This window comes from Geotrypetes seraphini, chromosome 15 (genome assembly GCF_902459505.1).
Source record: "Geotrypetes seraphini chromosome 15, aGeoSer1.1, whole genome shotgun sequence".
NCBI classification, from domain to species: Eukaryota; Metazoa; Chordata; class Amphibia; order Gymnophiona; family Dermophiidae; genus Geotrypetes; species Geotrypetes seraphini.
In genome coordinates this window covers 27,653,746-27,667,213 of record NC_047098.1, presented here as the reverse complement: position 1 = coordinate 27,667,213, position 13,468 = coordinate 27,653,746, and the positions used below count along the sequence as shown (strand labels likewise).

Sequence of the window (13,468 nt, the reverse complement as noted above, 5' to 3'; positions counted from 1 at the left end):
GCTCACACATTTCCGTTACTTTCTTTAATAAAAGTTTTTCATTTTCCTTTACTGTATCCTCAATATTACTTTTGATATTGATTCCTAAATATTTTAATCCATCTTCTTTCCAAACAAATGTAAATGAATCAAATAATCCTTTGGTACAATGTACATTAAGTGGTAGCACTTCCGATTTGCTCCAATTAATCTTGTACCCAGAAAACTTTCCAAATTTTTCAATCAATTCAAGCAAACATGGAATAGTAGTCTCTGGTTTCCTCAAATAAAGCAGAATATCATCCGCATAAGCGGAGAGCTTATATTCCCAACTTGAAAACGGAATTCCTTGTATCTCCTTTGCCTGATTAATAGCTATCAACAAGGGTTCCAGAACAACATCAAAAAGCAAAGGAGACAAAGGACAACTTGTCTAACCCCCCTTTGTAAACTAAATCTATCCGATAAATTATTATTAATATATAGCCTAGCACCAGGGGAGCTATACAATGTCTGAATCATTTGAATAAAACCAGTCCCTATACCAAACCATTCTAATGCTTGATACATAAAAGACCATTCAACTCTGTCAAAGGCTTTTTCTGCATCCAAAGAAATTAAGAATGCCGGATCCTGAATATCTTTTGTTAAATTTAAAGTATGAAAAGCCAGTCTGGTATTATTGGAAGAATGTCTTCTTGCAACGAATCCTGTTTGGTGAGTATCAATAATAAAAGGGAGAGCTTTGGCCAATCTTAATGCCAAAACTTTGGCTAAAAGATTACCATCTACATTAATTAATGAAATAGGCCTGTAGTTTGATACCAAAGTATGATCTTTGTTTGGTTTTGGTAAGACAATAATTAATGAATCTGCCATAGTACCTGATATACAACTTTTATTCAGTTGGTATTGATATAATTTTAACAAATAGGGTAACAAAGTATTTTGAAATAATTTATAGAACTCTACCGTATATCCATCACCACCTGGAGCGGATCCAATTTCTTGCATCTTTAAAATATATAAAATATTGGAAATTAAGTATACACCATTCTTTCACATATCTTTCACATATCTTTCATACATCCATCATTCATTCGGGGCCCCTTTCATCCACACAATATATTTCATTCATATTTAATGCAAGAAAGCTTTTCTTCTATGCCCAGTATTGGAATATAAAATCAAGCTATCCAGCCCAAGCCCATCTGGTATCAATTAGACCCATGAGGCTCAAGGCGGGAAGCTGAACAAAAGATAGACAGAGAGAGAGAGAGAGAGAGAGAGAGAGAGAGAAAGAAACATGGAGGCAGTTTCATACCTCCATGTATTATATATATCCTGATTTCCTCTATGGTCTGGCTTAATAGTGAAGTACATAAAAAGAATATTATGCTTTTCCTTAATATTAATCTGTAGTGTGTTTTTCTGGCCTTGGCTACATCCATATTCAGATTTTTATTCACCAACTTTTCATACACTTCTATTGGGCGCGGCCTTAACTAACACATATGCTTGTATCTAACTAGAGTTACCCAGAACCATACGAAAAGCAGGCGTTTTGTAGAAAAACTCCACAAAATACTGCACCATCATGTCCTGCACTGTCCATTCCATTAACATACCACAGCTATCACCCCCTATAGTCCACGAGCCACTATTCGAGGAGGGGGGGGTTCTTCTTCTTCTTAGCTATTTCTGAGCAAGAATCCAAAGCTCTGCCCAGTACTGTTCTTAGGTTCCAACTACTGAAGTCTCCGTCAAATCTCACTCCAGTCCATCTACTCACCATCACAGCCATTGAAGCCCATCCTCCCCCAAACAGCCATATATAGACACAGACCGTGCAAGTCTGCCCAGTACTGGCCTTAGTTCTTCAATATTTACTATTATTTTCTGATTCTAGATCCTCTGTGTTCATCCCATGCTTTTTTTGAACTCTGTCACCATTTTCATCTCCACCACCTCTTGTTATATGAGAGCATACAAGTCTTAAAAGGCAAAGTATATTCTAAATTCTGGTCAGAAGCCAGCCGTTATATAGGGAATTTGGCATTTGTAATGCAAAGGGATCACATGAATGTATAAAAATAGATTCATTACAGGTGCATAGGTGAGTTTATTCTTCCCTGATACTCTCAATCACCCCTTGACCATCGATTGCCTAGTATTTATCTATCATAATAAAACCCTTAGTGCGCATGTGCACTTTAATCTCCGTGCCTCCATGCATCGTGCTTCTGTGCTGTGTATGCGCAGTACAATAATTTGCCTGCTGCTGATCACCCATGCCTGCCTCAGCTGATTTCCTGCCTTCTGCCCCAAACTCTGACGCAGGCTGATTTCCTGCCTTCTGCCTACGCTGCCGGGACGCCGCCTCTTCTCACCCCTGGACCAGCAGTGGCAGCAGCCGCGGTTTCATCAAGCAGCCGCATGGCCTTTGCTAGGCCTGCCCACTTGGATAATGTGAGGCGGGCCGGCCTAGCAAAAGCCCTGAGGCTGCCCGGGCTAGCGGATGCTGGACAGGGGGAGCAGGGAAGGGAGGGAGTACTACTGGATAGGTGGGAGATAAAAGGAAGGGAGAAGGGCTACTGCTGGACAAGGGGAGCAGGGAAGGGGTGCTGCAGTAGAGAAAGAAAGAAAGGCCTCAGCGCCCCATTGTGCTAAAAGTTTACACATCTATTCTAGCACCCGTTAATGTAATGGGCTTAAACACTAGTTAAGGTTATAAACTGGTATAACCCAAGATACAAGTGAATTACAATGTTTTTTTTTCCTTTCAGAGAAATACACATTCATCAAAGGGGTCATACATAGTTGTAAACGATCTTACTAGTTCCAGAAGAATCCTAGCCTAATAATAGTACCACATTAAAAAGTGCATTTCTAACGATGGATTTTTTTGGTTCATAGACAACGGCGCGAAAGACAAAAGCGCGCGCCGACAATTGAGCGCAGCGTGCGCCGCCGCACCGCTCTAAATTACAGTTTTTAGGTGCTCCGATGGTGGGATTTGTTGGGGAACCCCCCCAGTTTACTTAATAGACATCGCGCCGGCGTTATAGGGGGTTTGGGGGGTTGTAACCCTCCACATTTTACTGTAAACTGAACTTTTTCCCTAAAAACAGGGAAAAAGTGAAGTTTTCAGTAAAATGTGGGGGATTACAACCCCCCACACCCCCATAACGCCTCCACAACGCGGCGCGATGTCTATTAAGTAAAGTGGGGGGGTTCCCCCCACGCCTCCCCGTCGGAGCACTAAAAACAGTAATTTAGAGCGGCGCGGCGGCGCGCGCTGCGCTCAATTGTCTGGGCGCGCCTTTGTCCCGGCGCGCTTTTGACCTGACACCATTTTTTTGTTGTTGTTGTTTGATGATACATAGATACTTAACAAAATCAAAATGAAATGCTTTGGAAGCGATGTCAAAAATTAGTACAGCGGCTGTTGATATCTGGCCCCTGAGTGCTTAGAAATGTTTTGTTCTGTCAATAAAACATTCTCTGTTCTTTACCTTTCCAAACAGCGAAGAGTTTATAGTTCTTCACCTGCCCAGACAGTCTGCAGCCCTTCACCCCGTCCACAAGAACTTAAGAGAAAGTACATGAGTGAGGAAACAAATTGACTGAGGGGATTCTGGCTATTACAGATAGTCCTGCTTGGCTTCATTTGTTGAAACAGTCTAAAATATCCTAATGGAAGCAAAATATGAAATTTTGGGGTATACCTACTAGAGAATGACATGGTGGCAGTTACCCGCAGCTAGCCATGGGTAGCTGCGGGTAACCTGCTGAAACGGTAGGGGGGGGGAAGTGCTCACTGCGGGCACGGGGACAAGGCCATCCACTGCCCCGTGAAGCGGTGAATGGCCTTGTCCCCGCAGTTAAGGGAAGGAAGGCACATGGTCACTGATCGCGCGCGGCCCCTCCCTCCCTACCTATGGCCAAATCTATCTCCCTCCCTCTGGTTGCATCAGAGGAGAAGCTTCCACCCACACACACGTGACTGCAGGCAGGTAGGCTTCGCTGCTTCAGTAAGTTTTTTACGAAAGCGCCGTGAAGGTAAGGTTGGAAAGTAGGGCTGGAAGATAAGGTAAGATTTGGCTGTAGATAAGGGAGGCAGGGAGGGGGGCTGCGCGCAGTCGGTGACCATGCGCCTTCCCTTCCTTAAGTTACTAATGTGCCGCAAAGGTAAAGGGGAGGGAGGGAGATTCTCTGGCCGCTGAAGGGCGGTGAGGTGGCGACAGGGAAGAGTGGATGCTGTGGGAATGGGGCGTGAAGGGGACGGCGGGGATGGGGCGGTGAAGGGGACGGATTTTTTTCCACGTGTCATTCTCTAATACCTACTAAAGGATGCTAAGCCCTAATGTGTAATTAGCGTGCATGAAAACACTTACTGCAAAGTGCTTGCCCTGGGACTGCTACCACGAAATTTTGCTACAATTTGGATTTCTGCCAGGTACTTGTTTCCTGGATTGGCCACTGTGTAAACAGGTTATTGGGCTAGGTGAACTATTGATCTGGCTAGCTCAGTGGACCTTAAACGTGTTCTGGGGGACCCCCAGCCAGTCAGGTTTTCACGATATTCCTAATGAATATGCATGAGAGAAATTTGCATGCTTACTACCTACTTTATAGGCAAATCTCACATCTGCATATTTATTAAGTATATCATATTTATTTATTTTAGGTATTTCGATACTGCCTAGCAAAGTTATCTAAGCAGTTTACAATTAGGTACTCGAGCATTTTCCCTAACTGTCCCGGTGGGCTCACACTCTATCTAATGTACCTGGGGCAATGGAGGACTTGAGTGACTTGCCCAGGGTCACAAGGAGCAGCATGGGATTTGAACCCACAACCTCAGGGTGCTGAGGCCGTAGCTCTAACCACTAGGCCACTCCCTCCTCTTGAAAACCCGACTGGTTGGGGGTCCCCAGGACAGGTTAAGAACCTCTGCTGTAGTCTTTTTTTTTTTTTGTCCAGAAATTACAAGATTCCCATAACCTATTCTGTAAAATATAATTTCTAACATTTAAATGCTTCTCTGGTCCTGTTTGTCATATGTGAGAGCTCAAAAGTAAATGCCTCAGGTGTCAGGAGACCTGGGGTCCAGAACATATGAATAATTTTAGCCCATGCAACAAGAAAAACAATATGAAGAAAATAAGTCAGAAGAGTAATGGGTTCAAAGAGAGAACAGCAGAAAAGAAGACTATGGATGTGTGCAAAAGGATCATTCATTTTCCAGGGTGTTTAACAATACTGTGACTTGTAGAGGTTTATCTTGGCTCTTCAGCTGTGAAATGCTTTATGCTGTAGTGTCTTGTGAACATTAGATATTTCCTAAGACAGCAAAATGAAGCAGGGGGGGCTTGACTTAGCATGAAAGCAACAGCACTGCCACACATCACTTTCATGGAAATCCATCTCTTCAGCTTGCCCATGGGTGAAATTACATTATATTCTGTTTTGATAATTGGATGTTTAAAAAAAAAAAAAAAACCTGCCTAGTTTGTTAGTGGAAAAGAGTTCCTATCCTTGACTGCAACATCCTTAATTACAAGACGGAGGGAACTCTCCAAAAGGGGGAAAAAAAGCTCTGGCAGGAAGCAAGTCTAGAAAGAAGCCGAGGAGAAAGAAAGGGAAATAAATGAGACAGGCAGGAGACAGAGCAAAGAGGAATGAAGAAGCAAAGACTTAACTGAGATAGACAGGAAGACAGAGCAAAGGGGAATGACGAGAAAAGAACAAAAAAAAGTGAGAAGAGACAAAGACTTAAGTGAGACAAGCAGAAGTCAGAGCAAAGAGACGAGACTAAAAAGAGAAGAGACAAAGATTGGATATTATACAGAATGAACTATATAACCCATGATCTCACTTTGGGCCAGATTCACTAAACGCACCGATCATGTCCCGACCAGTATGTGATCGTTGCCCAACCCAATTCACTAACCTTGTGACTGATCAATCTCCCGCCCGATCTGATCTGCCCATGCAAATGAGGGGAAATTGCCCGCATAAGTCGGAAGGCAGCGATTCACTAAACGGAAGAAGAAACACCGATTGGGGTTGCCGATCCGAAAAGAGGCGACTGCTGAGGACCAGTCGCAAATATCATTGCCGACTCTCCTGCTCTTTGCTGCCCTGAAATCCTGCTCTCTGCCGCCAAATTACTCCCCATATTTCGGCAAAAAGCGCAGTGCAGGGCAAGCCCGTGGTTTTAACCCGCGGGTTAAAAGCTTGTTCTGTTCCATATCTGGCTAAAGCGTGTTCTGTTCCATTCCACTCAAGTAAACTGTCACCACCTCTCCCTCTTTATTTTGACCTTGCTTGTGCCGAGAGCAAGCGCTTGCGCGGCTCATATCTACAGACATCCATGATAATCTGTGCTCTGCAGCGATCTGTGGGGGTCGATTTGGGGCGTGTGTCCGATCGCATTAATTTGCATGAGGACTCGTAGTGACTCGGATCACCCAACAATGGTGAGTTAGTGAATCTAGGCCTTTGTACCTAAAGGGACACTTCAGTGCACAGAATTACCTGACAGACAAACTGGTTGTAGCAGTGCCAGCCTGCAAGTGCTTTGCAAAGAGACTAACTAGAGCAGACATGTCAAACTCTGGCCCGCGGGCCAAATTTGCCTCGTGTGGTACTAAAATTTGGCCCGCCAAACAATTCCTGCCATCGCTGAGATTTGGCCCGCCGTTCCTTCCCTCTCTCCATCAAGTGCAGCGCAGCCCCCGCCAATGTTAAAAGGAGCCGCGTCGAAATCAGAGCCCTGCCGCCGCAAGCACGTTCCCTCTGCTGCGGTCCTGTACGTCAGAGGAGGGGCAGGACCGCGGCAGAGGGAACGTGCTAATGCAGCGGCATGGCTCCAGTGTCGACGCGGCTCCTTTTAACATTGGCGGAGTTGCGCTGTACCCGATTGCTGCGCCTGGAGATGGTTGTGTGCTGTTGGGCCCCTCTTTGGTCTGTGCAGTCTTTTAATACCATCCCATCTAGCTTCTTTATCGCTATCTAAAGTGTTTCCAGAATCACTACTGATTCCAAAGCTGCATTCCCAGCTTTTTTAATGTTCCCAGTTTGACCAGCTCCTTCAAGGGTAAGGATCCACCAATTCCACATCCTGGCCTAACTTCTTTGAGTTTCCCAGGGTTTGGCGCCAATCCCTTCGATTCTGCTAGACACGGTGGGATGTGAGCCATCAGGTGTGTGTGGGAGGATAAGGAGACATCATGGACCAGGGAGTCAAACGCTTCTCTCTTGATGACGATGTGATCCAGCACCTGAAGAATTGTAGGCTGTAATGGAGGTGACAACGCAGCCAGCTGTGGAACAGGCGTGATCATTCCCTTCCATTTGGTGTGAGGCATCAAAGAAGAAGAAAACTTATTCCAAAGACGTCCCAAACAGCAATTTCTGAGGTAAAACTCAAGCTAGAATGGTAGGATACTGTCAAGAACCAGCCACCATTTTGGCTCCTCCTCCTCCCAGTGTTAGAATTTTAAATTTTACCCTTTATTCAAACAGGAACCAAAGAAGGTGTTTAGGAAGAGGAGTTATATGATCATTATGTTTTGCAATGCAGAGACTCCTAGCCACTGGGTTCTTTAGGGTTTGCAAGCAAATTTAACTTGATGATACTTGTATATACTGTATTATGTTACAATAGTCATACCTGGCATAGAATAATACAAAGTGAGAGGAAAAGTCTTTTTTATTTGTTTTATTTACATCACAGAGCCGGTGTGGGGTTGGAGAGGTTGTAACCCTATACTTCTACTTAGATTAAGGAGTCCTTTTACACTTCTCCCTCCATATCCACGGGGGTTAGGAGCAGAGCTGGCCCGCGAATATTAAAAAAACCACGAATAATAGGCCGGTTCTGCCCTTAACTCCCGCTTCCCCCTGGCTATTTTAAGCCCTGTAAGCCCCCCCTTAAGCCTTACAGGGTGGTCTAGTGGGTTTTCGGGGCGGTGTCAGGTCAAAAGCACGCCGGAACAAAGGCGCACCCAGACAATTGAGCGCAGCGCGGGGGCCCCCTGCGAAGACAGCACAGGGGAGGTCCACCCCCCCCCCCCTTTACTATGCCACTGGGTAGGAGCTTAAATCACTTTGAATATCGGCCCCATGCTAGGGTTAACAGATTTTCCATCTTGAAAATCCGGACTCCCCTAGACCCGCCCCGTCACACCCTGTTTACGCCCCATCATGCCCCTGGGGAAATCCGGAGTCTGGTAACCCTACCCCATGCTCTTTACCCCCATATTCATAGCAGATGCAAGCATGCAAACACTTGTAATGCACATAAACTTTGGTCTTTTTCAAAAAGAAACAAAGTGGGTAGATTTCTCTCTGAAAATTTGCATGATGTATACGGGCTAACATCACCGACGTAGTTTACAACTCAGCAGGCTGAAAATCAGCTCATAAATGACACTGACAGGTACAGCTGGTTAAAGGGACTTTAGTGAATGATATAATGATGCTGCAAGTAGATGGGAGAGAGAGATTAGGCAGGGAGACAGTTAATAAAAACTAAACTGTTACAATCAATGTTCTGATGAAGCATTGAGGAAGATTGACAGTTTTAATGAGCTGCCTTAATCCTCTCCCAACCTTAGGCCCCCAAATTGATTAAATGCATAATTCACTTAAAAAAACTGACAGCGTATCAATGCCTATTTCTGGAAATCATACCCACTTTTAATTTTAAGGCTTTTTACCTGAATTTTAACTAAGACCCAAACTAATTAGATGCTGAAAGTGAGAGGGAAGCAAAGTGTGCAGGCAGGCCGCTTTTCCTGCTGGTTGCTGCAGTGTGGCGGCAGCAGAGGGCTCACCAGAAGGGTTGGCGTGTTTTTTGATTTACACCTTCCTTCAGCAGCTCGGGGCATTGTTGCACGGATTAACCTGCAGCGCTGGCAGCAGTGGCACCAATTGTGAAGGCTTGTGCATCTTTCAGAAATATATTCATAATTTCATCATATAAGAATCTATTTAAAGTGGAGAGTATATCTCACATGTACTTACCTCATGCTTGGACAAGAAACTGCTGAGCTTTTGGGCTTCTGACACTTAAGGACTTTCCCTGGGAAAGGAAATATCAATGTATTTATTTATTAGAATTTATTTACCACTTTTTTGAAGAAATTAACTCAAGGCAATGTACAGCAAGAATAAGTCAGTCATAGGTAACGTGACCATTTATTTTGTTCCTCAAAACGGGCCATCTACTAATTTTCAGTCCCACTCCCAATTCCACCCTAGCTGCGCCCCAGTCCTACCCCCAATTTTTCATGTAGAGTACACACATCTTATTAATTCATAATGGTAACCATAAAATAAACAAACACAAAGCACACTGTATGAAGAGAAAATGTTAATTATCATTTATATTTGGGGGGGGTTTCAAAGAGGTCAGGACAGATGGCTTTAAAATATACAGTCACCTCAGTAACAACTATAGAAAAATAAGCAAATATAGTGCAAAATATAGACAGCAGATATAAATTCTCAAAACTGAAACATTTTGATCACTAAATTGAAAATAAAATCATTTTTCCTGCCTTTGTTGCCTGGTGAATCTCTGGTTGCACTTCCTTCTTACTGCACTTCCTTCCTTCTGGTTGCACTTCCTTTCTTTCTTTCTCTCTCCCTCCTTCCTTCTGGTTGCACTTTCTTTCTTTCTTTCTCTCTCCTTGCCCCCCTTTCTTTCTTTCTGTCTGTCTTTCTCTCTGCTCCCCCATAAGCTGCCACTGATACCGCCGCAGATTTCTCCTAGCCACCGCCACAGCAACAGATCAGATGCGTGCAACGACTACACAAGCCTCTCCCCCCCCCCCCCTCATCAATTCTGATGTCAAAGAGGAAATTCCGGGCCAGCCAGGAATTGACGTCGGGGGGAGGGGGGAAGGCTTATGCAGCCGCTGCATGCCTCTGATCTGTTAATTTGACCCTGTCTCTTACTTCTATCCAGCATCTGCCCCCTCTCTCTCCCCATCCAGCATCTGCCCCTTCCCGCCCTTCCATCCAGACTCTGTCCCATCTTTCTTCCCCCTTCCATCCAGAGCCTGACCTCCTCTCTCACCCTTCCATCCAGTGTCTGACCTCCTATCTCCCCTTCCATCCAGCTTCTGCCCCCTCTTCTCCCTTCCATTCAGCATCTACTTCCTCTCCTCCTTCTATCCAGCATCTGCACCCTCTCTCTCCCCTCCCCTTCCATCCAGCACCTGACCCCTCTCTTTCTCATCCCCTTCCACCCAGCACCTGCTCCTCCTTCCATCCAGAGTCTACACCCTCTCTTTCCTTCCATCCAGTTCCTGACCCCTCTCTTTCCCATCCCCTTCCATCCAGCATCTGCTCCTCCTTTCATCCAGTCTATACCATCTCTTTCCTTCCATCCAGTTCCTGACCTCCTCTCTCCCCGTCATCCAGCATCTACCCCTCTTTTCCCCTGCCATCCAACATCTGCCCCTCTCTCCCCCTGCCATCCAGTGTTTGCCCCTCTCTCACACCCTTCCACCCATCATCTGACCCCTCTCCCCTACCCTTCCATCTAGCAACTGACCCCTCTCTCTCCCCCTTCTATCCAGCATCTGACCCCTCTCTCCCCTCCCCTTCTATCCAGCACCTGACCTCCTCTCCCCCTACCATCCAACCCTCTCTCTCACCCTTCCATCTAGCATCTGTCCCCTCCCCTTCCATCCAGCACCTGACCTCTCTCTCTCCCCTCCCCTACCATCCAACACCTGACCTCTCTCTCTCCCATCCCCTTCCATTAGCACCTGACCTCCTCTGTCCTCCTTCCCCCATCTGCCCCCTCCTTTTTTCCATTCAGCATCTGCTTTCTCTCCCTTTGTATCCAGCATCTTCCCATTTTATCCCCTTGTCTCCCCCTTCCATCCAGTACCTTACCTCCTCTCTCCCCTTTTCCATCCATTGCCTGACACCCTCCCTTCTCCTTCCATCCAGCATGTCTCCCCCCTCTCTCCAGCAGCAGCAAAACAAAGAAAAAGGCATTGCAGTGCCATTCTCATTATCTTCGCAGCTGCCAGCCTGTTTCCTTCTGACATCACTTTCAGTTCCGGGGCAGAGCCAGCAGCCACGAGGATGAAGAGAGCAGTCCTATTGTGATGCCTTTTTTATCTTTGTTTTGCCACTGCCAAAACAGCAGTAGTAGTAGCAGGATGTGGGGAGATTTTGGAGGGACCATGGCCCCTGTGCCCCCTCTCCTCCCCTCACCCATTCCAGCGCCTATGCTTTGCAGGATTTCTAACAGAGAGAAAGATGATTGCTTAACAATTTATTTATTTGATTTTTTTAGCCTGTCTTCCCAAAGGAGCTCAGAATGGGTTACAAATCAGGTACTCAAGCATTTTCCCTATTTGTTCTGGTGGGCTCACAATTTATGTGATGTACCTGGGGTAATGGAGGATTGGGTGACTTGCAAAGGGTCACAGGGGGCAGTGTGGAGTTTGAGCCCATGGCCTCAGGGTAGTGAGGCTGTGACTCTAACCACTATGCCATAATCTCCCCTTCCTTTCTGTACCTTCACAGGGTGTAGGTTCTGCAGTTATGCATTGACGATGGCAGATAGAAATGGTCTGACAGATTGCAAGGAGCAGCAAAATCCAGCATGTTGCCATGGGAACCAAGGTCTGTTTACAATGAGCTGGAACTTATTTTTATTTGTCTCCTTTCCATGATAAACTATCCAATTTCTGCCAACTGTTTGACATTGGGTGAAGCTCTTGTGTTGGGGGTGCCCATAACTGTGGGTTATCATGTTGTGAAGAACCATGAAAGGTCATGGGTCAAGCCTAGTAACTAATGCTCAGAGCCCTTCACTGATTACCAATTGAATATCAAGTCCACTATAAAACCCTCTTACTTGTCTTCAAGTAGAGTTACCATACGATTCCAGAAAAATGAGAACTGATTGACACATCCGGGTTTTACTTCCATTGAAAGCAATGGAAGTAAAACCCGGATGTCTCAAGCCATCCTTCTTTTTCTGGAGCCATATGGTAACCCTATCTTTAAGGCTCTGACTGGTAGGATGTCTCCTGTCCTAGCGACGACACTACATATCCATCAACTACGCAGGCACTACGGTCTTCGAACTCTAAACTCCTTGATATTCCCTCTTTTCGCAAAATCCACCTTGAGGAATGTGGAAATTTGATATTTTTTTATTTATTTATTTTTTTCATATTAGAAGGCCTCATTGGGGGAACATGCTTCCAGAGCAAATTTGAATGATAACTGACCTCAAAACATTCAGTCTCACTAAAAATACTTTTGTTTAAAGATTCATGTTGATCTGAAGTACAGCTACTACACTATGGAGGAATGGTTATGTAATAATCAGTATCACTAGAACCATCATGCTGTGATTTTAGAAATGTATAGACTATATTGTGTTGTCTTGTTAACTGTGTATGAACATCTGTGATCTGCCTAAAAACTGACTGATCAATAAATAAATCATGAACCATGATGAAATGAGGCCAGAGGCTGCTAAGTGTTGTGTTGAACCATTAAGCAGCAATGTTGGAGGCGGTGACGGGACTAAAGTGCGCCAATCGCGTGCGGACAAAGGAGCTAAGACAAATGCATGCAGGACGTCAGCGCGCCGGATTAAAAGTTAAATTTAAGCCGCTCTGAGGGGATGTGGGGGGGAACATAAGTGTTGGCGCTGCTGTTGGGGGGAGCCCCCCCCCCACTTAGAGAGGAAACTAATTTTTCCCTAAAACAGGGAAAAATTACACTTTCCTCTGTAATGAGGGAGGTTTCTCCCACCCCCCCGAACCTCCCCAACGGCAGCGCCAACATTTCTAAGTAAACAAGAGGGGGGTTCCCCCATACAACCCCCCTAGGAGCGCTTTAAATTTAACTTTTAATCCAGCACTCCGACGTCCTGTACGCATTTGTCTGAGCTCCTTTGTCCTCGCGCGATTGTGCCACACACTTTCATCTATGTTTGGTTTTTGCCTTGTCTTCTCTGGACTATCCTACCTGAGAGCAGCGATGAGTCTCGTTGAGATGCTGGGTGGGGCCATTTTGATGGTTCTGATATTTTAATGGTCCTAGAAATCATTCCTGTCAGAAGCAAAGAAAGACAAGTAGGCAAGTACATCCTCCAGGCATTGTACAAAGCTGTGTTTCACTGATGGAGTCTGGGGTAGATGTGTTGTATGTCAGTGAGTGAGTGAGTGGATGCAGCAGTTAAGACAGGCAGATGGACTAAATCAGGGTTGTCCTGGGGCCGCACAAACGCTGCAGCAAGACAGAGGAGGGAGCCGGCAAGACAGTAAACACCCAGGGGCAGAAGAGGAAAACACTGCATCGCCCTCGACCTGGCCTGCACAAAATACTTCACGGGGCCGCCAAGTTGTTCACCCCTGGACTAAATGAACAAATCAAATTTAAAATAAAACTTGAAACTTGACTCAGAGCGAGCCTTGCTTTTCTTCAGCTGGAG

At 45.4% G+C, this 13,468-nt stretch overlaps 1 protein-coding gene across 2 annotated transcripts in view; it reads right to left on the bottom strand.

Moving 5' to 3' along the window:
• The window catches only part of DISP3 (dispatched RND transporter family member 3), a 193,817-nt gene that overhangs the window by 169,375 nt on the left and 10,974 nt on the right, over positions 1-13,468 (bottom strand). The window contains exons 2-3 of one of the 2 annotated variants that reach the window (XM_033922857.1): positions 13,003-13,086; positions 9,016-9,073 (exon numbers count right to left, since the gene is read on the bottom strand). The gene's annotated coding sequence lies outside the window, so the exon portion shown is untranslated. The remainder of the gene's footprint in view (positions 1-9,015; positions 9,074-13,002; positions 13,087-13,468) is intronic. The other variant, XM_033922858.1, reaches the window with a different exon arrangement.